The 26,713-nt window shown below is 38.9% G+C and overlaps 1 long non-coding RNA gene across 1 annotated transcript; it reads right to left on the bottom strand.

The window, feature by feature from the left end:
• Positions 1-2,481: 2,481 nt before the first annotated feature.
• LOC122702521 lies at positions 2,482-20,394 on the bottom strand. Its single transcript, XR_006343274.1, has 3 exons — positions 20,223-20,394; positions 16,286-16,292; positions 2,482-2,491 (listed from the first exon to the last, which is right to left on the bottom strand). It is a non-coding gene; the product is annotated as an uncharacterized LOC122702521 (long non-coding RNA).
• Positions 20,395-26,713: the final 6,319 nt, after the last annotated feature.

The following is a 26,713-nucleotide window of genomic DNA, read 5'->3' as shown; positions in this document are numbered from 1 at the left end:
TTTTAACAAGTTCATTTTAGAGATGAAGAAATTAACTCATAGATTCAGCAACTTGTCCAAGATCTCACAAATAGTAAGTGGTGTTTCAGTGACTTGAATTAGGTTTTTCCTGACCCTGAAGCCTTTTTGTTGTTGATAGAGTGGATTATTACTCCAAAGACCAAGCTTATGCTATCCAGTAATTTATTTGGAGCATCTACTGTTTTCTCAGCATCATCCTATGTGCTTTGGGAGATACAGTGCCCTGGCAATGTTTGACTTTGCTTTCAGATGTTTATAGTCTTAAGGGAAAAGGAAGATGAACAGGAATAAAACAATTAGAGGATAATTCAAAAGGGAATAATTAAGGGCTGATAAAATGAAAGGAAGCACCAGCTTGGCATTACGTACAGAGCCCTAGATTTGAAATCAGAGATAGGATTTAAGCACAGTTCTATCATTTATTTCTGTATATCGTTAGGCAAATTGCTTGACTTTGATCTCCTCACAGGATAGTATTCTCTATCATGGGAATATGTCTCTTTGCATTTACTGGACTCAGATGAGTCCTGTGAAATCTGTATATAAAAACAGAAAGATATAGTTCACTTAATGTCTCTTTCAAAAGAAGAGCACATGCAGTACAGTCTGGGTTCACCTCTGAGGGAGGATAACATTGAAGACAAACCTGCAGCAAACCATGCTTCCCAAATGGCCTTCCTACCGGGAGGGTGCTCGCACCTCCTAAGAGGAGCAGCAGAAAAGGCCCTGGTGCCACACAAGCAGCAGCAGAGCAGCTGGCGAGGAGCACCAGGGGGAGTGGGGAGGCAGCAGCGCCCAGCAGGTGGGTGTGGAGCAGAGGCAGCAGGCGGGAAGGCGTGACCAGGCCCATCCTAAACCTCTGCAGGGCTGGGGGCGGGAGAATGAATGGAGTCAACATAGCGTGCATCTAAACATTTAAAGTTGTAAATAGAGTTACTAGACTGACAAATAAAATCTCTTCTATCCCCCTAGCTCCATGTGATCCTCTACTTGACAGCACTGGGAGCACTGGGAGCTGTTGGTCACTGCTGGCTGGGGGCCTGCACCTCACACCCTTTTACTTCCTGATGAGGAGCAGCCCAGCTCTGCAGGTGCATCTCAGGTGCATGCAGGTGGCATCTCAGATGCAACATGGACATCTCAGCCTAAGTACCCAAGCTCCCCTGTGTCTGTGTGTTAGTTGCTCAGTCGTGTCCGACTCTTAGGGACCCCATAGACTGTAGCCCGCCAGGCTGCTGTGTCCATGGACTTCTCCAGGCAAGAATACTGGAGTGGGTTGCCACATCTTTCTCCAGGGGTTTTTCTCAACTCAGGGATCAAACCTGGGTCTTCTGCTGGGTAGGCAGGTTCTTTACCACGTGAGTCAACAGGGAAGCTCCTCTATAACGCCCTGAAACAGTTCTGCTTAGTGCAGGCCTACGGGTGTGCTCTGTGATGACACCACCCAACCTCAGAAGGACAGAATTCTGTAGGGAAGAGATAACAGGAGCATGCTGCTTCTCTAGCAGGCAGAATCCTGCAGGCAGGGAGGGTTAAGTTATGACTGCAAAAACGTAGAGAGCTAGTGCTTTGCAGAAACTTTTGCAAAACTAAAAAGAAGGTAAGAAGTCATCAGAGGGAAACATTAATGATGTCATGGTTCGCTATAGCTTTGGCACCTGGCATAAGATTTTTTCAAAGAAACAATTCCCACAAAGTTCCTCCCATCCAGTCCAAAATTATATCTGCATTCCCAGCATCTAACTCTGTACATGATGTATAACATTATGAATAAGCATTTGTTAAATAAATACATAGAAAACTGTGTGCTAGAGCCCAAAGCCACTGAATCCAGAAAGAATTCTTTAAATCAAATCAGAATAAATGAATGAATGAATAAAAATATTATTCAAGGGAGAATCAGGGTATTGCCACTATCACCACTGCACTGTGAATAAATAAATAAGCTCAAGTCAAGAATGAAAATTCTTGTGGTTCAAGCCAGAAATATATGACTAAATTAAAAAATAACAACTGTCTTAGTTTTCCATGGAATTTGGGATAAATTCTCAGGTCACTGTCTTTTGCAAGCATAGGCAAAGCCTAAGGAACTGCATACATAAGGTGTCTATTAGATTTTTCCAGCACTAAGGTAACTCACTATAAGTAGTATGGAATTTTACATAAATTATATGACTCTATAAATGTTATGATCAGTTTATTAGACTTATTATTTTTTTTCCATCCATGGAGGGGTCAAAGTTCCATACTAGTTGATAAATCTAAGCAATGCTTTTTTTTTTTTTTCAACTAAAAAAAGATAAAAAGCAACCAGGTTTGTTATTCTTTGATATATTATTAAAAAACTACCCTAGATATCTCTCTCCGGAACTTATTCTACTTTATTTGGGAAAGAATTCATGTAAGAAAGGTTCTGAGACAGAGAACTTAACATTTTTAACATGTTGTTCCCCCAACTAAGTGTTTTTCTCTGCTAGCTTCAGAGTCTGGAAGCAAATATTCTTTGTGTCTATATCAGTTTAAGATAAAAATTTATTGGTATTTCCACTCACTAGGATTTCAAACGAGACACTTGAGGAAACCAAGGGGTTCTTTCATATCCCAAATGACTTCTCGGAAACATTCTTTGTCATCAAGGAGACTGATTCTGGGAAGCCATGGAGAATGATGGCTATTAGGTAATGTGTTCGGAAAAAAAGAGCAAATGGAGGAAATTTCCTGGCCCCCTCCTCTTCACGTTCAAAGTAAACCATCATCCTTGTCCTTTAGTCTTATGAGATTTCTGTTGTACAAATACTGCTTGAAATTCTGGCTTGTTCCATCTTGAGTAATTTCTGCCTACTCTATATTGTTCACAGGTAGTAGAACAGCACTTGGCTTCCCTTTGCCAACTGCATGTCTAGCTTTACTTTGTACTTGTCATTCTAGATCAAAATATAACTGAGATGATAATGAGTGCTGATTTACCAAGAACCTCTCCATTTATCTGCTCTCACTGCTTAAAACATCATTTTAAAAACATATTTCCATCAGTTACCACTAGGTGGAGATACTAATTTTGAAGTGCATAATAAAGTGCACAATTAACCCTTCAATTCAGTAACTGAAGGGTTAATTGTATAAAATAATATATATGATTGTTGTATTTCTATACATCTTTAAATTCCACTGCGTTGGTAATGCTGAATCTGTATACTATTTTAACTCATGTTAAGAAATACACACACACATCGTGTGTGTGTGTGTGTGTGTGTGTGTGTGTGTGTGTGTGTGTGCGTGTGCTGTGATAAGCAGCTTCAGTCATGTCTGACTCTTTGTGACTCTGGACTGTAGCCCACAAGGCTCCTCTGTCCATGGGGATTCTCTAGGCAAGAATACTGGAGTGGGTTGCCCTCCTCCAGGAGTATAGACACATTTATGAATAATGCTTATACACATTTATGAATAATGCTAAGTGTAGAGAATATGCATTTTTATATTAGTTCTATAATATATGCATATTTGGAAAAGCTAATAATAAAGTTAATGCTTCTGTGGCTTGGCAATAATCAAAGAAAATCCACTGCATATTATTTTATTGGAAATGCCTTCAATACTTGACAGAATATAACAATGTTAGTTGAAACTGAGGCTGAGGTAAGGGAACTATGGATGCAAAAGTAAATGTTCATTATACTGAGAGTGGAGTGTCCCCTTTCTGTTCCCTTATGTGCTTAATACAGGGGTTTCATGTTTTTCGCCCCCCTACTCCTTGTAGAAATCTTTCAGAACGCATTTGGCAATCTTATTCAAACTAAAACGTCAGTGATTAACAATGTGCTTTGGGCTATCTCACACAAGGAGATTGTTCTAAAACAGGGCTTACAAAGCTTAAGTCTTTAACAAAGGAAATTCAAACATCAGCAAATTAGTGGACAGAATCTAAATGGTTTTGTCTTGATCACTGAAATCACTCACAAAGGAGGAAGGTCAGCCCATACAGAAATGCAGGAAGGTCCTGATTGATTGTCTTATTTCTCACCATGGCATTTGGTGCAATGCAGAAAGAGAATCTCTGGGCTTGTGATGATTTGGAGGAGGGTAGTTACTGCATGAATTCTCAGCATGAGATGGCAGCTGGCAAGAGAAACTGCACTGACGGCAGAAAGAGATGAGTCCTTGGGGCCAGGACATGTTGTACCATGAAGAGAAAAACAGAAATGGGGTGGGGACTGTGAATGGATGAAACGAGGAATGCAAATTAAAGACTGATAAGGCTCTATAGGGGTACCTTACTCGTTCACAAATGTGTTCCCCAGAGACTTAGGCCACAAGGAGACCAAAATCCACCTAAGATGAAGCATGTTAATGGAGAAAACAAATGAAGCGTTTCAAAGAGGAGTTCTTGCTAGTTACCATATCGGCAAATATTTGGAGTGATGAAAAATGTTTTTCTCTTCATCTAATGCAGGCTACCCATTTAGGCAATGCGACTAAGTTATCAGAAAAAAAATATCACAGTAAATGAAAACCTGCAGCTCTGTCAAACTTAACACCTAAAACTTTCTGGCACTGTGATTCTCTGAGAAAAAGCCTTTTATTGTAAGTGGGTATCTGCTAGTGCCTCTGATTAGAAATACTTTGGAGAGAAGGAAAGCAAAGTGTGAGAATACAGTGGTTCTTCTGCCTGTTCGTCAGGAAAAGGTACATTGAATGCTCACTCACCAAGTTTAATCCAGCACCAGTCCTATACTTACCACACAGTTGTTCTTGCTTTGTAGGATTTATTGTTATGTTATCAAGTATTGACAATTTGTTTGATAGGTTTCTGCCTCCTTTCTTATAGCAAATGTTTCAGAAAATAGACATGTTTCTGAAAAACAAGTAGAACCATTCACGTATAACTTAGAGGTCTGTGTGGGCATTGGCATAATTAGTCCATATTACTGAGCTAGTGGAAGTACAGAAAGTAACATCTATATATGTATGGTTTATATATAGCATAGTTTTTTCTCCCAGCGGAAAAGGATAATGGTGAAACTGGCTAGGATAGCTATATTTTATTCATTCACATATTCAACAGAAATCAAAGGAGCATGTGCAAAGGGCAGGTGTTAATAAATACAAAATAGTCAGAACCCACCTATAGATCACACTCTAGGAGATGCCCAAAGATAATATAAGATAAATGACTTACAATATGAATAAATACAACTAAGGAAAAATAAAGCATATGATGAGAAGGTATAGCAGGGGAAGCTAATTTAGCTTGGGGGAGGTGTTTGAGGAGTTTTCTAGAAATTGACATGCAAGGTAAGACTTTTTTTAACAACCAGGATTTAGCCAGATAAACAGGTGACAGAAGAGAGCCTTAGGAAGGGACAATAGTACATGTGAGTACTTGTCACATTTGATGAACTAAACTGTTGCTCACCAAAGAGATAAAGCCCCCTGTCCTTTTGGATCCTGCCTAAAGACATTCAGTTGCTGTTTCAATAGGGTCCAAATAGGAAACAGCTGTTATAGTCAAATTAGAATAATTCAAAGAGTGTTAAAACATATATAAACATGTGGGCAGGTTGCAGAAACAAAGGATTCTGCAGTTAACCTGGGGTTTGTAACCCTGGAGCTATTACTACCCTCAGAACCAAAGGGACAAGGGAAAAAACGTAACAGAACCTGGAAGTAGAGTACTATGTAGAAAAGGCCACCCTGAGCGGAGCAATGATTTTCAGTCCAAAGAGACAGCAAGCCAGATCAGATCCACAGTAAGGGGGCCTGACTTCACTCCCTCTCTCTGATCTCCTTCTAGGGCACCCTACTGATCCATCAATTAGAAGCCACAGAGCATGGGAACCACGTGATGCAGTCTAGCATTTCAACTCTCCAGACAGAGAACAGGGTGGATGGAAAGGGATGGAGAGCAGATCTGAAAGAGAAAACAGAAATGTCTGTTTGTTGGGTCATTTCTAGGATGAAGAAGGGATGCTAGGAAGGGAAATGGCTCTTAGACTAGTCACTTCTGATAAAGCAATAAAAAACTAGCAGCAATCCATCCTAGTTTTCATTATTTTAATGAGTTTTCTCATTTCTATTATTTCTCTGTTCACTTGGATGAATCTGCTTCTTATGAGCAAGAGGGTTTCTGTATTTGCTTTTAATCATACACCCTGGGAATACAGAATCCTGAAACTCCTCCACTTCTCTACAGGAATCTCTACATCTGGGTGGCCTGATCCTCTAAATCTGTTCCTAGGACAACTTGTGAATAGAATCACCTATGATGTAGCATGGGCTTTTCGCTTTACAGGGTGCATGAGATTCGCCCTTGGGAGCATGGAGAAAGGCAGAATCCTTGCCTCAGTGGTTCTGAATCAGCAGGTCTGGCCTGAGACCCTAGAATCTGTCATGTAAAAACAAGCATCCTAGATGATTCTGATGCATGTAATCCAAGGAACACATTTTAAAAAACTCTGGTAGAGTTGCTATAGCAAATAGAGCATCTTACTTAATTAGTAGAAATTCTGAAAACACTGGGGTATATACTAGGAGTATTTTAAAAAGTAGAAAGTTTGGAAAAAGAAGCTAAGTTCAAAAATAGAAACAGAAAAAAACAGAATTATGTAGTGATTTATTTAATTTACAGGTTAAGCCAAAAATGAATGGAGTTATTACAATTAATCCTGAATTGCTAGTGACATCATTTGGAAAGGTTTTACCTTTTTCTGTGACTAATCTGTGACTAATAGGTCATGGTGCTTTTGCTGTATATTTACATAAGCATCCACCCCCAGGGGCACCTAATGATCTTTAAACCATATTTAAATGCACTGGGGTAGCTTATACTTTCAAAGATCCTTGAAAATTGTTTTATTGTTATATATTTGTTGATGTGAACAAGCCTTCTTAATACTATATGTCAGTTTTGTACATTAAGATCTCTCTACCAGGTTTTGCTTTAGAGCAGAAGTCAACAGAACTTTATTGTGTAAAAGGCTAAGTAGTAAACACTTTAGGCTATGCTGGCCATATTGTCTCCGTCATTAGCACTCATCTCTGCTACAGTGGTGAGAAAGCAGCGCCAGGTAAAACAAAATGACTAAGTGTGGGTGTTCCAGTTAAAACTTTATCTGTGGTCAACACATTTGAATTGCATATCATTTTCATGGGCCATGAAATATCCTTCTTTAATTTTGCTTCAACCATTTCCAAATGTAAAAACCATTCTTATAAGCCATAGAAAAACAGACAATGGGTTATAAATTTTTGACCCTTGATTTTGAGCAATCTTATAAATTATAGTGGTTAGAACATACAGATTTCATTTCTTATCCCTAGACATAAGACAAAAAAGAATGTAGGTCTTCAGGCAATCCATGATAAGCTATCCTTTATAACTTTGTCTTAAAGGAAAGGTAGGAAAAACGATGAATTGTGCAGACACAGGACTGAGTCCCAGCTGCTAGCTTCATCCCCGAAAACACTGTTACTCTGAGCAAGTTACTTCTCTTCCCTTAGCCTCACTTTCTTCACCTTTTAAATTGCGTTGACTCTTCTCACTTCACAGTATTACAATAAAAATTAAAAAGGTAATAGTACTCAGCATCATTGCTGGCACCAAAAGGTGCTCCTTAAAGATGAGCCTGCTTCCCTTCGGTTAAAAACAAAGGTGACAGTTGCACTTTGCATCTATGGATTTAATACTGATTTTCAAAATCCACTTATAACTACAGTTCTTAACCACTGGCTGCATGTTGGAAATCTACTGGGAAGATTTTTAAACTTCTGATGAGAAAGCCACAACATAGAACAATTAAATAGGTATCTCTCATGAGGTATACTAAGCCTCAGTATTTTTAAAAATAAACTTTCCAATGTACAAGCAAGATTGAAAATCACTACCTTTTACCTTACTATTTTTAAAAACTGAAACACTGGTACTTTTTTGTGGTCATGCAAATGTTTGAGACATTGGTCAGCAACTTAGTTGACCATTTTTCTCTCTGTCTTTAATAGCCTCCTCTTCCACTCCTGCTCCATCCCCTTTCTAACATCCTCAATGCAAGCTCTTCCTCTTGTTCTCTGTCACTGATCTCCTGCCGCATCTAACATCCTTTCCCCAACCTTATCATGGCCTCCCACAAAAAGCCTGCAAGGACCTGGCAGTGCAATGCACAGGAAGATGCTTCAGCTGAGAATGAAGTGATTAGGACCACAATCACTTATTTGCAGATGGCAAGTAAGGCAATAAAACTGCTCACATACAACTGCTCTGGCCCATGCAGAGGAGTCACCCAGGGCAGTATTAGTGACAACTCCACTCAGGGGAGATGCATGACAAAAGATAAGCAAGGCCAATTGGGCTGACCCAGCCCAGGTTAGTGGGCTTCGCTGGTGGCTCAAAGGGTAAAGAATCTCCCTGCAATGCAGGAGACCAGATTTTGATTCCTGGGTCAGGAAGATTCCCTGGAGGAGGAAATGGCAACCCACTCTAGTATTCTTGCCTGGGGAATTCCATGGACAGAGGAGACTGGCAAGCTACAGTCCAAGGCATCACAAAGAATCAGATATGATTGAGCAACTAACTCTTGCACTTCACTGCAGGTTACAGCTCTCAATGATCCCAAGATGGAAAGGAATACAGCTCAGAGATGTCATTTAATAGCTAGTAATTTATATTTAAGTAATATTTTTCCTTCACTTTTATATTATTTCATAACTTTACATTGGATACATTTTGTTCAAATGTATTTGATAAGGTTGAGTAACTAGTTATGATTATTTTGTTAAATTATGCTTACATTTTCATAATATGCCAATATTGTACTGTTACCCACTCCCCCCAAAAAAACTCCAGTAATTTTCCCCAGCATAGTCATCACTACTTCTCTCCTCTCCTGATGTGTGTGCTGTTTTAGAGGATCTCCTTCTGGCCACATTCACTCTCTCTGTAGGCAAAGCTCCATGACCTAGAGCTCTCTCAGTCAGCACTAATGCTCCACCCAAACTAACCTCAGCTAAGCCTTTCCTCTCTTACTTGCCAGGCCTTCACACACACTCGCCAGTGTTAACTGTGTCTTGTCTTGCAGGGGCTACAGAGGGTTAGGTGACTCAAGGACTCAGAAAATAAAGCATATTTGATTGACACCAGATCAATAAGTCTTGAATTCAGAGACTCTGAAGGCAAGATGAAGAACTGGACTCTGTTAAATGTACAATCAGTAGAGGCAGAGCACTGCAATGAAATGAAAGTCAATATTATCTTAGAATCCTGACAGCCTTTTGACATATGTCATGATTTTTAATATCAGATAAAATCTGGGCAACTTTCAGGTGCTTAAGGGAAGACGCTTTTTTTCCCCTTTCAGAATTACTTCTTCTGGGACAAATGCATTGACAACAGAGAACAGCCTCTCAATTTTTTCCCTTCTACTTTGCCCTATTCTGCCTTTCATGACTCAATACTTTCTCTATTTCCCAAGTTATTTTTTTTTTTAATTTCTAAAAGATTTGGCAAACATTTGTTTTTTTTTAATAATCCATGGATTTAAAAATTCATAGTTGATTATGTCTCTAGTCACAGTAAGCCAAATTACAGATTTAAAATGAATATGCAATTTCCTTTTGCTTACTTGGAAACTAAGAATGATTATGCAAAGGCAAAAATTGGCTGAGTAGGAATTCTCTCCCTGTTGCTGAGAGTGAGGCTTGCTATAAACATGTAAACAGCTAAAGAAATGAATATACATTTGCCCAGACACAGTGCTACAAGGGTCCCCTGATTCTGTTATTCCTATTACATTTCCTTGAGAATAAAAAAAATTACCTTATAAGCTATAGATAAATCTTCATCTTAGGAAAACTGTATGATTTTGGCTATCCATATTCCATGGAAATATTACATTCCCAGGGTGATTATGAAAACCTTAGTAACTACATTTCAAAATGTACTGCATTATTAAGAGGTGTCACTTAGAAAAAAGTTCAAGCATTTTGGGTCTCGCTATTTTTGAGTTGCTATGAAGTTTGATATATGCTTTCTTGATACTGAATCTGCGAAGATAAGCAAAGCTCCCACAGAACTTTAAAAACAGCTATTTGAAACAATGGCAAAAATATAACTCACAAATAAAACTTTTCTGAAACCTAGAAGAAGACTAAGATCTGCTCCCCTTGTCTAGATCCAGAATGATGCTACCCATGAAAAGGGCAGGGGTGGGGGGGCGGAAACAACAACACTTTCTTACTTTTACTCTTGTATCTTTAATCAGCGGGCGCTGAGAAAAAAAATCTGTACCCAGATTTTCAGTATGCACACTTCCACCCACCTCAGTTTCTCTGGAAGAGCCCGAGGGAACACACCAGCTGAGTAGTCACAGCTGTGGGCTCCTTGGCCTTGTACCAACGCAGAATGTTCTATCGCTCAGGGACGAGGGTGACTTGCGGAGGCTCTGAAAGTGAATTAGTAGGTTTGCCTGGCCCCCCGGCTTATCCGAGTACAAGTAGCACCTCAGAGGCTCAGAACTCACAGGGCTGGGCCCCAGCAGGGGTCAGGGGAGCCATATCCTCCAAACAGCAATAGCCGCTGATGGAAACCAAAGTTAATGGACGATAAAGGTACTGCCTCACACATGGGCAAAACACTGCTAACATCATGGCTGCTCAAAGATAAACTTAAAGGACTGCAAATTTCAGTGTTTTAGATAACCAACAGTGAAAAAGAGAAAAAACCCACCAAACTCATTTCCTACCATCTTATTACAGAAAGAGAGAGAAAAGCTGCAGTCTGCACATTGCTCATTTGAATATCAAAGTGGAAAGAAAATTGCCTTTTTAAGTCTTCCAGAAAATTTTATTGGAAAGTTTGTACCTGGTCTAGGAAAGTAGCCACTTTGAATTATGATGGCACCATAATACCGCACTATGAAAGATGGCAAAGCAGCACACAGGCCCATCTTCTCACCTAGTAAAATCATCTTTCCATGCAGTTGTTCTTTCAGAGCATAGACCAATGCACAGATTTCTATACTACAGCAGTAAGAGATAATGTTTAAAAATGCATAAGCTCTACGTGCCATTTATAAACCCTTCGGATGGGCTATCTTACATGCTAGTTTCCTCTAATTTTGGTTAGCTTCTGCCAGTCTCCCTAAATGTGACCAAACTGCATGCTCTGGCAAAACTAAATTTCTGGGACAGTAAAACTAAAAATAATATTGTTCTCCATGTTCCAAAATTGTGAGGTTCTGTCAAAAGGCTGACTTGCCCCGAGCATCAATCTCTCCTTCACTCCTTAAGAAAGTTACCAAGCTCGGTTTAACATCCTTAACTTGTTGGGACATGCTCAGACACCTCCCTCTATGTTAATCCAGCACACACTACACCTTTTTGCCTCCACAGTTACGATTTATTCCTATTCTGAAGAACTTTTCCAATCCCTATGGTTTTTACTTTTGTTTTATTAACTTTTCTTCTAAAACTTGTGTGTTTGGGAAGAAAACACATGAAACTATAGTCCCAAAGGTTACTGATCAATCCAGCAAGTATTATAGCTCTCGTTTTATACTTTTCTCAATTTTGAGGTCTCATAGCAATTGTTGAAAAATGTAAACTGCCACCCAGAAAATTGTTAGAAATGTCCTGGGAGCTGTTGGATCGTGCTGGTGAGAGCTCATTTGAAGGATTAGAACTCCCCAAAGAATAGGCAGTTTTCCATCCTATAATTCCTCCTTTTTCTATTTTTTGGAGGGTTATGGCTATAACAGTTCAACTTGCTTTCTGAATAAATACTAATGATAAAGAAGGCTATTTCCTTGCTTATTCCCTTGCTTGAAACCATCTCATACTGATTCAGCATCTCATACTGATTCTCTCCAGAGTAATTTCTTTCTCTGAGAGCAATGAGGTCCGAATGTTCAAATAAATAAACCAGTCATGTGGGAATAAGTATTCCCAAACAGAAACCCTTTCCATGTCTAGGAGAGGGAATGTTTTAAATGTTATTTAACCGTCTTGGAGGTGAGTTAATTCATCCAGAGCTCTACCATCTTAAAAGTAAGTACATGATGAATAGCCTAAGTTCAATCATAAAATGGTAAAGATGTCTCAGGAACACAAAATGTGCTTGCAAGTTTTCAGTACAGTGGTTACTTATTTCTCTGAAAGTGTTCAGAGGAAAGGAGAAAGGGAACCCTCTTACACTGTTGGTGGGAATGCAAACTAGTACAGCCACTATGGAAAACAGTGTGGAGATTCCTTAAAAAACTGGAAATAGAACTGCCATATGACCCAGCAATCCCACTTCTGGGCATACACACTGAGGAAACCAGATCTGAAAGAGACACGTGCACCCCAATGTTCATCGCAGCACTGTTTATAATAGCCAGGACATGGAAGCAACCTAGATGCCCATCAGCAGATGAATGGATAAGGAAGCTGTGGTACATATACACCATGGAATATTACTCAGCTGTTAAAAAGAATTCATTTGAACCAGTTCTAATGAGATGGATGAAACTGGAGCCCATTATACAGAGTGAAGTAAGCCAGAAAGATAAAGAACATTACAGCATACTAACACATATATATGGAATTTAGAAAGATGGTAACGATAACCCTATATGCAAAACAGAAAAAGAGACACAGAAATACAGAACAGACTTTTGAACTCTGTGGGAAAAGGTGAGGGTGGGATGTTTCAAAAGAACAGCATGTATACTATCTATGGTGAAACAGACCACCAGCCCAGGTGGGATGCACGAGACAAGTGCTCGGGCCTGGTGCACTGGGAAGACCCAGAGGAATCGGGTGGAGAGGGAGGTGGGAGAGGGTATCGGGATGGGGAATAAGTGTAAATCTATGGCTGATTCATATTAATGTATGACAAAACCCACTGAAATGTTGTGAAGTAATTAGCCTCCAACTAATGAAAAAAATAATTAAAAAAAAAAAAAGATCATCATTTCTGGTATGTCATTCACTTGTGCTGTACTACCAACCAGTTCTCAAGGTATGACAATATTATGTGTCTCTCTTGATGAATCAGTATTTAAAAACCCCTGACCCTTTATGCTCCCCACCCACATAAGTCACTGAACAGAATCTGCTATGTGAATCAAAGACATCTTATCAGGATATTACACATATGGATATTTGTAACATATATATATATTTGTGGTTTGGTATCACATGCCTTTAGCCACACAAGTGTTTAACTTAAATAGGAACTAGAGTGCATTATGTATACAAAGATTCAGTGACTAATTCTATTAAAAACTGTGATGCACCTGATTGCATTAAGAATATAGTATACTTAACTTACTTAACATAGAACATAAAATTAAAGTTAGGTTTTGAAAAGAATTTAAATTAAGGAGGACCTCACAGAAATGAAGATCCACTGTATCTTGGGGGAAAGATCTGAGGGGAAAAAAAAACAAACACAAAAAGATAAGACAGCAAAATTCAAGTTTCTGTGACCATTAAATTCCTATCTGTGAAAGTTGTCAAAAAGCTTCAATCTAGACTAGGTAGACAGCAGGGGAAAAGGCACAATTATACACTGATGTAGATTGGAATGACCACTTGTGGAACTGAATTGCAGTTGCTGGGACAAAATTTCCTAGACAGCCCTAGCTAGAAGTAAAAAAAAAAAAATAGGGACTCAAATATGCAGCTTCCAACTATGCACTCAAATATCTGTTTAGGTATAAACCAGAAAATCATGTCTGCATCAATCATATGTAAGTATTTACATTATATGGATATAGCTAAAACCGAGAAAATGCACTACTTAGAATGTGGTGCAATGGTCATGATTAGTCTGCAGGAGCCCAAGGTATGACAAAGGAATAATATAAACTGAGGCTGGAGAGAGAGGATAGGACTATTATTTGTATTGGAAATTTATATTCTAATTTCCCTAAATTGTAAAACTTCATCTCACCTTGGTGGGCAAGGCAGAATCCTTGATGGTTTTAAATACAGAAAGGACCATATACTAATGGTATATTATATCTTCAATGCAGGCGACCCAGGTTTGATCTGGGTCAGGATGACTCTCTGGAGAAGAGAATGGCAATCCATTCCAGTATTCTTGCCTGGAGAATCCCATGGACAGGGGAGCCTGGCAGGTCACAGTCCAGTTCAGTTCAGTCGCTCAGTCGTGTCCGACTCTTTGTGACCCTATGAATCGCAGCATGCCAGGCCTCCCTGTCCATCACCAACTCCAGGAGTTGACTCAAACTCATGTCCATCAAGTCAGTGATGCCATTCAGCCATCTCATCCTTTGTCGTCCCCTTCTTCTCCTGCCCCCAATCCCTCCCAGCATCAGGGTCTTTTCCAGTGAGTCAAGTCTTCGCATGAGGTGGCCAAAGTATTGGAGTTTCAGCTTCAGCATCAGTTCTTCCAGTGAACACCCAGGACTGATCTCCTTTAGGATGGACTGGTTGGACCTCCTTGCAGACTCTCAAGAGTCTTTTCCAACACCACAGTTCAAAAGCATCAATTTTTCGGTGCTCAGCTTTCTTCACAGTCCAACTCTCACATCCATGCATGACCTCTGGAAAAACCATAGCCTTGACTAGATGGACTTTGTTGGCAAAGTAATGTCTCTGCTTTTTAATATGCTATCTAGGTTGGTCATAACTTTCCATCCAAGGAGTAAGCATCTTTTAATTTCATGGCTGCCATCACCATCTGCAGTGATTTTGGAGCCCCCCAAAAATAAAGTCTGACACTGTTTCCACTGTCTCCCCATCTATTCCCCATAAAGTGATGGGACCAGAAGGCATGATCTTAGTTTTCTGAATGTTGAGCTTTAAGCCAAATTTTTCACTCTCCTCTTTCACTTTCATCAAGAGGTTTTTTAGTTCCTCTTCAGTTTCTGCCATAAGAGTGGTGTCATCTGCATATCTGAGGCTATTGATATATCTCCCAGCAATCTTGATTCCAGCTTGTGCTTCATCCAGCCCAGTGTTTTTCATGATGTACTCTGCATATAAATTAAATAAGCAGGGTGACAATATACAGCCTTGACGTACTCTTTTTCTATTTGGAACCAGTCTGTTGTTCTATGTCCAGTTCTAACTGCTGCTTCCTGACCTGCATATAGGTTTCTCAAGAGGCAGGTCAGGTGGTCCAGTATTCCCATCTCTTTCAGAATTTTCCACAGTTTATTGTGACCCACACAGTCAAAGGCTTTGACATAGTCAATAAAGCAGAAATAGATGTTTTTCTGGAACTCTCTTGTGTTTTCGATGATCCAACAGATGTTGGCAATTTGATCTCTGGTTCCTCTGCCTTTTCTAAAACCAGCTTGAACATCTGGAAGTTCACGGTTCACATATTGCTGAAGTCTGGCTTGGAGAATTTTGAGCATTACTTTACTAGCATGTGAGATGAGTGCAATTGTGCGGTAGTTTGAGCATTCTTTGGGATTGGAATGAAAACTGACCTTTTCCAGTCCTGTGGCCACTGCTGAGTTTTCCAAATGTGCTGGCATATTGAGTGCAGCACTTTCACAGCATCATTTTTCAGGATTTGAAATCGCTCATCTGGAATTCCATCACCTCCACTAGCTTTGTTCATAGTGAGGCTTCCTAAGGCCCACTTGACTTCACATTCCAGGATGTCTGGCTCTAGGTGAGTGATCACACCATTGTGATTATCTGGGTCGTGAAGATCTTTTTTGTACAGTTCTTCTGTGTATCCTTGCCACCTCTTCTTAATATCTTCTGCTTCTGTTAGGTCCATACCATTTTTGTCCTTTATCGAACTCATCTTTGTATGAAATGTTCCCTTGATATCTCTAATTTTCTTGAAGAGATCTCGTCTTTCCCATTCTGTTGTTTTCCTCTATTTCTTTGCATTGATCACTGAGGAAGGCTTTCTTATCTCTCCTTGCTATTCTTTGGAACTCTGCATTCAAATCTTTCCCTTTCTCCTTTGCTTTTCACTTCTCTTCTTTTCGCAGACTGTGACAGTGGGTCATAGTCCATGGGGTTGCAAAGAGTCAGACACAACTGAGCGACTAACACTACTACCATATGTAAAGATACTACAGCACCAACTATCATAAGATAATACCAAAGATGCGGTTTCCCTGTTGGCTCAGTAGTAAACAATCCGCCTGCCAATGCAGGTGATGCAGACTTGATCCTTGAGTCTGGAAGATCTCCTGGAGAAGAAAATGGCAACCCACTCCAGTATTCTTGTCTGGGAAATACCATGGACAGAGTAATGGCTGGCTACAGTTCATGGGGTTGCAAAAGAGTCAGACACAACTTAGTGACTAAAACAACAACAATAAAACCAAAGATAGTCCCCAAAATAAGAATAATAGCTATAATAATAGTTTCATGTTGTATACTTTAAATAAGTATACAGATGTAGCAAATATTATTGGAATAAGTCCCATGATAAAATACTAAATCTATAAAATATAAAATATTATAAGCTGCCTTGAGGCCTAAACAAATTATATTTTTATATAGTGAAAAGTAAATGTGTTGGTTGCTCAGTATATTTTTCTTATAACTCAAGTATAAACTCAGTTATATTTTTATATAGCTACAGCCCATTTGCACTTCCTTTTCCTCATGACACCAGTTAGAAACTAGCGTGTGTTTGGGCTGAGACAAAAACAATTCTTTCAGTTCAGTTAAGTCACTCAGTGGCATCTGACTCTTTGTGACCCCATGGACTGCAGCACGCCAGGCCTCCCTGTCCATCACCAACTCCCAGAGTTTACTCAGACTCATGTCCACTGAGTCGGTGATGCCATCCAACCATCTCATCCTCTGTTGTCCCCTTCTCCTCCCACCTTCAATCTTTCCCAGCACAAGGATCTTTTCAAATGAGTTAGTTCTTCCCATCAGGTGGCCAACGTATTAGAGTTTCAGCTTCAGCAATAGTCCTTCCAATGAGTATTCAGGGCTAATCTCCCTTAGGATGGACTGGTTGGATCTCCATACAGTCCAAGGGACTCTCAAGAGTCTTCTCCAACACTACAGTTCAAAAGCATCAATTCTTCAGCACTCAGCTTTCTTTATAGTCCAACACTCACATCCATGCATGACTCCTGGAAAAACCATAGCTTTGACTAGATGGACCTTTGTTGGCAAAGTAAGGTCTTTGCTTTTTAATATGCTGCCTAGGTTAGTCATGGCTTTTCTTCCAAGCAACAAGCGTCTTTTAATTTCATGGCTGCAATCACCATCTGCAGTGACTTTGGAGCCCCCCAAAATAAAATCTGTTACTGTTTCCATTGTTTCCCCATCTATTTGCCATGAAGTGATGGGACCAGATGCTATGATCTTAGTTTTCTAAATGTTGAGTTTTAAGCCAACTTTTTCACTCTCCTTTTTCACTTTCATCAAGAGGCTCTTTAGTTCCTCTTCACTTTCTGCCATCAGGGTGGTGTCATCTGCATATTTGAGGTTATTGATATTTCTCTAAAAAATTCTCTAGTCCTCAACAAGTATTGAACTTGAACTGGACATATTAGTAAAGCCAGAAAAAACTCTAAGAATAAGAGCAAGATGAGTAATTGGTATTAATTAGCATCAATTGCTGTTTTCTCTGAAAACAGCTCATGCTGAGGAAGCTATGTCATGGCATAGGCTGAATGTATACCTACAGCTTTCTTGAATTTCACCAATCTTATATATATATTTTTTTAAATTGAACTTAATTTTATTTTATTCAAGAACACTGATCGGGGGAAACAGCTTTATTTGATGAGATCATGTAGCATTGGATTGTTGGCTTTTGTGTGCTGTCTGAATTGGAAGGGGCTGTTCTCACTTGGCTCTGTTTTCTGACATGAAATGAGCCTTGAAGATTAACCAGCCATGTGGTATGTGCATCCCTGATATCATATGTTGTCTTGTACTTACTGTCAACAGAAGTTTCTTATTTTTTTCTTTATCTCCTCTTATCATCTGCCTCACATTCATATTGGACCTTCAGATTATCACACAGCCAGAATACTGAAGAAACTGCTTGTGAAACAATGTCCACTGTGTCTGCAAAATTCCTGTTGGCCGGGTTAGTACCTGACTGTCTCAGCTAATGCAAGGTGGCTTTTCATATCCAAAATAATATATCTCCCTCCCTGGGGCAAAGTCCAAAAATAGCATGAAATGCAGGAATTTGCCACAGGCCAATAGCTAATTTTCAGCTGTTTGTTTTGCTTGTTTGTTTTTCTCATTTAACTGATAAAATTAAATGCACATCAATTAGCCCTTCCTCTTGGAGTTAAAGAAAAATGTATATGCTCCTAAGACACCGTCAAGATGTTTTTATTCTTAATTATATTATTATTTAAGTCTTTGACTTCCACAAAATCAAATAATCTCACCAAAATCAGTCTGCTCTGTAAATTTTTCAATATTTATTCTTAAAGCTATTGCATAGAGCCATTGTCCTGAATCCCTCCTTTGATGCATTTACAAAGGGTTTCTTCTTAAGTGGGTTGTGACTTGGTTCTCAATCTCATAGTCTCTGACAATTTTCCATCTCACATGTCTCTCACCATGGAGACATGTACATTGAGATATGGATCGGCTCAGAGTGCTGAGCATTATTTCTGTAGTTTCATGGCTGCTGCTTATGATTGTATTAGTTTAATTTCAATTCCCTATTCCATGTCTCTTTTTCCTGTCTTGTCAAAAAGAATTTTAGATAACAATACTCTTCCATGGATAGGGCACAGGTTTGCAAAAATGCATCTGAAGATGTGTGCTCTTCTGGTCTTTTTTATGAGTTTACATAAAAAGGTACACTTTGAAAACATGTACAGTCTCTTCTCAGTTATCAGTTTACATGGATCTAGTAAGCTAGACTGTGCTCAACTTGCAAATTATTTTTAAAATAATTGAAAAAATCATTTTAGCTCAGTTATTGGAAATTCTAGATATGGTTCTTGTCACCAAACAATCCCACCTCAAGTACAGCATTTATGGCTGATGAGACGGGCTCTGAGAAATTGGGGCCTGAGGTCATTACCAGGGCTCTAGAAGCTTCTGGGAAGTAGGGATATTCTGGTAGGAGGATAGAAACTTAGAAGGGTGTATGGGTCTTAGGGGAATGATCCCACGGGTTCATACATGCAGACTTATGTGGTAATGAATCCAATGTACCAATGATGGCAGGAATATAGCCCTAACAGAAGGGATGTGGGGGGAAGGCATTTAGGTGTAAGGCAGGGACCCCATTTTTAACAGTTGGAGCTCCTTGTGAGAGTTGGTGGGCTCTGTGTGTTAGCCAAGAGAAATGTAAATTATGGATTGATTTTTTTTTAAACAAAGCTACACAATAGAACACTCTGTATTTTGTCACCATTTGAGACACTTAAAAATTTAATCATATTTTGATGTTTGCCTAAAATATGGTTACATGTTAAAATCTAAATATTAACTCTTCTTAAATCACATCTAGTAAATTTTTCTTGTGCTTTCTTTCTCATGGTACATGATATTGTCACATGCTTACACAAAATGGTATTCTTTTTGATGTACTTCATACCTACTGTCTACTATGTTCCTGGCTTTATAGCAACTTTTGAAGATATAAAGATGGATAAAAAGCTGTGTTTGCCTTCAAAGTCTTCACTGAAGACAAGTGTGTGAGATATTGAAGTACCAAGAAATAATTATAATGCAGTGTGAAATATGATAACAATTGAATATACAGATGAATAATAATAGTTATATCAGTCTTTACTGTATAACAAGCACTCTGACACTTTATTTTTTAACTGGATCCTGATAACTGCCCAATGATGGAGATATTATTATCATTTAGTTGATGTACAGGAGAGAGAAAATAACTTATTCAAGGTAACACAACTACTAAAAGATGGCTCTAAGCAGCCTGGATCCAGAGCATTGAGTTAGAGGGCCTTAGTTCAGAAGATGTAGTGATTCAGCTGTTCCCTGGGGATGGTTTTGAAAAATCAGTAGAAGTTAGCAATGTCAATGGTGGCATGAAACTAGGGGGTTAGAGCAGGGTGTAGCCTGGAAGAGGGAACAGCCTGGAAAAGGTAGGGAAATTGGATAGAATTTTGAAACCATAAGAGTTCAAAAACTCTAAATCTAAAAGAAGGAAGGAATAAATAATGAAAAAAAAAATGCACCTGGAAAGCTGAGCTACTGACTGAAGCTTGGATGGACTTTCAGGTTGTTGTTCAGCCACTGTCATGACCAACTCTTTTTACGACCCCCATGGACAGAGGACCCTGTAGCCCACCAGGCTCCTCTGTCCATGGGATTTCCCAGGCAAGAATAGTGGAGTGGGCTGCCATTTCCTTCTCAATGGGATCTTCCTAACTAAGGGATCAAACTTAGGGTCTCCTGCATTGGCAGGTAGATTCTTTACCCCTGAGCCAACAGGGAAGCTCAGGACTCCAGGAGCTTAGGTTTAATTTAAGATTGTGAGCTACGGGGAGATGGAGAGGTTTGTATGGGGAAGAGGGAAGGGCTCGTAAGGAGAATACATGGGATTGTGGGCAGATCCAAGACAAGGAGACAGTGATGGATAGTTGGACTGTCCAGCTCAGAGAAGCTAGGACCTGGAGAATATGGGGGCAGTGATGACAGAGGGAAGGGGATAGATGCAAAACAAATCTCAGAGGAGGTAACAGATTTGGACAGTGATTTGAGCATGAGAGCCAAAGCAGACTACTGGCTCTAGGAGTTTGCTTCCAGTAGTAAAAATTGTAAATAATTAACTGCTGGTGAACTCATTTCCATTGAATACATAGAAATTGGAGGTTTCTTTTAAAAAGGGAATAATGATAATGAGCTGCTTTAAGTTTTTCGCAAAGTCAAATCTAATGCAACTCTGCTGACATAGTTATCTAATAGCTTGGAAACTGTTACAAAACTATAAGGGAAAAACATCACAATTGTGCCAAAATAACTCTTTTTACACTGCATTAGTCATCATTATATAAGAGCTATTTCCCCCCATCCTTTTAAGGGCTTACATTAAATAACACTCATTCTTAGCTTTTTAATCCACAAAATAAAGACACAGTATCTATAATAGCACAATCATGTACTGCAGAGCTTTGCAATCTTGGCTCTAGAAGAGAGAACCTTTTCTGTCTGTAGATCCCCACTCTATCCTGAGGACAGGGCCAGCTTCAACTAAAACACCAGCTCTCAAGGGGCTCTTCTATGGAGGTTTGCAGAACAAAATTTTGAAATCAGTCCTCTAAAATGCAAATCAAAGCTACAATGTGAGGAACTTCCCTGGTGGTCCACTGGCTAAGACTCCAAGTTTCCAATGCAGGGGGCCTGGGTTCTATCTGTGGTCCCGGAACTAGATCCCGCATGCCACAACTAAGACCAGATGTAGCCAAATAAATGAAGAAATAAATAAATATTTTAAAAAATAGGTATCACCTCACATTGGTCAGAATGGTTATCACAAACAAGTCTGCAAATAAAAACTGATGGAGAGGGTGTAGACAAAAAGAACCCTCTTACTCTGTTGGTGTGAATGTAAATTGGTATAATCACTATGGAAAGCAAGATGGAGGTTCCTCAAAAAACTAAAATCATAGTTGCCATATGATCCAGCAATTCCACTCCTGGGATTATACCCAGAGAAAACTATAATGTGAAAAAAATACATGCACCCCAATGTCCACCACAGCACCATTTACAATAGCCAAGACACAGAAGCAATCTAAATGGCCATCAACAGAAGAATGAATAAAGAAGTGGTACATACATGCACTATATACATATTTACAATAATATATATATAATATATAGAATATTGCAATAATACAATATTATGGCAACCCACTCCAGTATTCTTGCCTGGAGAATGCTTGGCAGGCTACAGTCTATGGGGTTGCAGATAGCCAGACACGACTGAGCGACTCACACACACACAGACACACTCAGCCATAAAAACGAATGAACTGATGCCAGCTGCATTAACTTGGATGGACCCAGAGATTATCGTACTAAGTGAAGTAAGTTGGACAGAGAACAACAAATATCATATGATATCACTTACATGTGGAGTCTAAAATAGGACACAAATGAACTCATTTGTAAAACAGAAATGGACTCACAGGCATAGAAAACAAACTTATGGCGATCAAAGGAAAAAGGAGAAGGAGAGGGATAAATTAGTATTTGGGATTAGCATATACAAACTACCATATATAAAATAGATTAAACAGCACAGCCCTACTGTATAGCACAGGAAACTATATTAAAAATCCTGTAATAAATCATAATGGAAAATAATATATATATATATTTTAATCACTGCTATATACCAGACACCAACACAATATTATAATTCAACTATACTTCAGTAAAAATTCTTTAAAAAAAATCAATACTCCATTAAACTTAGAAATTCTCCATGGGACTCAATTAAATGCTTTTTGGTTACAAGCTAATTTTAGTTCATTTTCTTCTGAAAAAAAAATTTATGATGAATGATTATAAATTCCAAGAATGATCAGTCATGAGAAAACTTAGGCCTTACTTTAATTCAGAGACATGATAAGGAATGATTTTTTAAATTTGCTTAACTGATTTTAGGGTTGTGGACCTTGAACGGAGAAGAAGTTTAATTAGGACAATCTTGTAATGATACAGGTAAAGCATCAAAAAAAAAAAGTTCTATTCCCATTGTATTTAAAAGATGAATATCCCACCTCTTCCCAATAAATGTCTAATCTGCATACTTTCACAAGTTCCCCAAACACTAATACTAATTCTAGCCCATAAACTCGAGAGTTTATAGCGCCTCCAAGGTATCAGACTGAAATAAAAGACTGGTGGATTCAATCAACCAAGCAAGCATTTCATCAATTTAAATAATGTTACGCAATACAGTGATTAGTACACAATAGGTGTTCACAGCCATAAACCCAAAGTGACATAGCACCAAACCGTTTCTCTACCAGATTGAAGCCTAGGGATTTGTCTGTTTATATATACACAAGTGTTCTTTATCCAAGCATTTTTAAACACAGATTTTTCCTCTAAAGGACAAAACATATCCTACAGGGAAACTTACTGTAATATATTAATCAAAGATAATAAACTAAATAGTTCTGCTTGAAGACTTTGTCCCTGCCACCAGTAGGAGGCAAGGAGTATATTATCTCAAACCTCTTTGGTACAGCTCAAAAATCTAGGCGTATCTTCCTAACAAGAGGGTTGGGTTTAAAAAAGTAAAACAGGCACTGTCAACTGGGTTTGGCTAAGAAAACAAGGAAAGACAGACAGACAGATGCAGACTTCCCTGGTGGCACAGTGGGTAAGAATCTGCCTGCCAATGCAGGGGACATGGGTTAGGTCTCTGGTCAGGGAAGATTCCATGTGCCACTGAGCAACTAAGCCCCTGACCTGCAGCTACTGAGCCCACGCACCCTGACTACTGAAGCCTGTGTGCCTAGAGCCTGTGCTCCTCAGCAAGAGAAGACATGGCATTCAGGACCGCCGCACCACGATTAGAGAAAGCCCGTGGAAAGCAACAAAGACCCAGCCAAAGATAAAAACAAATAAATAAGCAAATAAATTTAAAAGTTAAAGAAAATAATCTCCACTTTTATAAAGAGACCTATGCATATTGTTTAGTTTGTAAATTAAAAGTTCTCCTTCTGCTATTATAAGGTAAAGAAAAGCAATATTTAATCTTCTTGATAATTCTAAAGACCTAGACAGCACTAATGGAGAAGGAAATGGCAACCCACTGCAGTAATCTTGCCTGGAGAATCTCATAGACAGAGGAGCCTGGGGGGCTAGAGTCCATGGGGTGGGAAAGAGTCGGACACGACTGAGTGGCTAACATTTTCACTTTCACTAGATGACACTAAAAGGCAATGCAGATGAAAACTAGATTCTAGACATCTGTGGAAAAACAAAATGCTTTGTTATGTGCAAGGTAATACGAGTGAATTGAGTTTTGCTTTTTTTTTTTTTAATCTGTAAGAAATGAATTTCTGGACAGTGTTAAACCTCTGTGAGAATATTCATGATTTTTGTGCAAGACATTTATGTAAGACATATAATTTTGGACAAACAATAAGCACACAGGAGGAAAGATCTTTTCATTTCCAAAATAATTTGTTGGATTAAAAGCTTTACATATCTTAAAATATTTCCCTTCTAATTTCTGTGACCAAAATTTCATTTACATATGTAATAAAACATTTAGCAATATAAAAATAAACCCAACTCCCACTGAATCATTTGTGAGGAGGAAATCTTGAACACATTCAAAAGATAATGAACCAGTTGTATCACCCAGTAGTTATATATCTCAATATAAGATTAAAACTCTTATTCCCAAACTCTTAATTGAGTCAAAATAAGACAATTACAGCAAAGAGATGGTGTAGTGCTTGGCAATGACTCAAAGGAGCAGCAACTGACAAGACCCGAATCTCTCCTCCCCACTACTCTCTCCCCTCTAAAGAATTCGTAGACATTGGATCTTAGACGTTACTTTGGATATTTACTTCCATGCTCAAGTCAGCTCCTCCTTTATCTAAATGTTTCTTTAGCATTAACTGCCTGGACAGTAATATTATTTCACCTTATTTCCACATCCTCACCCAACTGTTTCTTAATACTGGGGGAAGAATCCAGGCATCTGGGAGGTGTCAGACTGTCACAGCACAGTGACAGAGCAGCTATAAGTGCTGGCAGGGATGTGACTTGCCTTGCAATAAGAACCTGTCTCCTGCAAGGCAGACAGCAATATACAAGTTATACATCTAGCCCGTGTTGTCAAAACTGAAATGCAAAAACTGGTCTGTGTGCATCTAAGTATATTTACCTTTATCAAACAGCTTTGGTTGGTTTCCCACAGGCTCAGATTTCAGAAGATTTAGAATTGTAACTTGTTTTGATAGTTTTTTAAAAAATTTATTGGTGGTGCTTTCTAGAGACAATCAAAAAGATAAAGATGTTGGACTTCAGAGGAGTTGATACCCAAATACTTTTCCAGATGGGAGACTATGAGTCAGCAGAATTAGGGAGGTGATTTCCATGTTCTGATATCAGCCTAGAAATAACGTTTCTATACATTTATATTTTGCATATTAAAATTTGTGAAGCACTTTTCAGTTCAGTTGCATGTGAACTCTCCATAGGGCTGTCCTGCCACCTCCCCCTCCAAGACTTCCCAAGCTTCAAAAATGACCCCCCCTCTCAGTTTAGTCTTGTGCCATACCCAGCATTCTTCAGAGCTAACACCATACAGAGCAGTTAATCTGAGATATTGAATGAGAATCAATCAGAATCTTTGCTTTAATAGAAAATGGTCCACATATTCACAATTAGCTAGAACTATCCTCTCCAACAGGATAGCCACCAGTCACCTGTGGCTATTTAAAGTAATGAAAATTAATAAAATTAAAAACTCAGTTACTCAGTCACACTGACCACATTTTAAGTGACAAATTGTCACAAGTGGCACCTGATCACTGCTTTGATCAGAGCAGAGTTGGTATATTTCCGTTGCCACCAAAAGTTACTACTCTAGACAAAGGGTCAACATACTTATTCAGTAAAGGGCCAGATATATATATTTTTAGACTCTGGGCCATATTGTCTCTATCTCACATATCTCTTTGCATTTTTATAGTGCTTATTTAAAAAATAAAAACTTTCCTTCTCCAGTGGTTGTATGAAAAGTTTTCACTTGCCAGGTTTATCCCTCAGGTCACAATCTGCCAACCTCTCCTCTAGATCATTCCCCTCACTGGAAAAGCCAATGTGCCTGCCTTCCTTTTTTCTTTTTTCTTTTTATCACCAGGTTATCTCCTGAGTGGCCCCTCAGTTTGCTCCCTTGGCTCTAATCTCTCTGCTTCAAGTCCTCAACTTGCTATTGTTTAGTTGCTAAGTCCTGTCTGGCTCTTTGCAACCCCAGGGACTGTAGCCCACCAGGCTACTCTGTCCATGGGATTCTCCTGGCAAGAATCCTGAAGTGCGTTGCCATTTCCTTCTCCAGGAGATCTTCCTGATACAGGATCGAACCCGTATCTCCTGCACTGGGAGGCAGATTCTTTAACACTGAGACACCTGAGAAGCACAGTCCTCAACCTGCCTCAACTTTAATTCTATTCTTTTACATTTAAAATCATAAGTTTTATGACAGCATAAATTTTCATATAGTTTTCCCCTAGTGAAAGGATTGATGGCTTTACAATTATTTTTACCTTTGGAAGTTTTATCTTTCAAAAACCAGATAACAAGTTACAAGAAGATCCTCGCTATGGCTCCTCTTCCACTTGTCTCCCTCTCTGAATTACTGAACATGGTCCTGAGCCCATGTGACAAAGTATTTGCTAAGTGACAGAGCACTTATCTTAGATTTCATAATACTGTGGAATATGAGGGTTAAAAAAAAACTCATAAAGCTTTTTGGTATATAGCCTGTTTGAATGAGCATATGAATTATAATAAGATGTTTTTCATATACCCTATAATCTGTAATCTATATAATACATAACATTTGACTTATTGCCACACTAAACAGAAAATGGTGGTGGTGGGGGTTATACTATTCTTTCATGCTTAAAGTTTTTCTTACTTCCTATTTATATAGTAAAGAACATTGGGGAAAGAGAGGAGAAATGGGGAATATGAGGTTAAAACCTAGTTTTGAGAATGCAGTTAACAGAATATGGCATTCAGATTTTTAAGTGATATATGAACTTGATCA

The sequence above is a fragment of the Cervus elaphus genome, chromosome 11, assembly GCF_910594005.1.
Source record: "Cervus elaphus chromosome 11, mCerEla1.1, whole genome shotgun sequence".
Taxonomy (NCBI): domain Eukaryota; kingdom Metazoa; phylum Chordata; class Mammalia; order Artiodactyla; family Cervidae; genus Cervus; species Cervus elaphus.
Note: the sequence above shows the minus strand (reverse complement) of the source record. Positions and strands in the feature narration are given on the sequence as shown.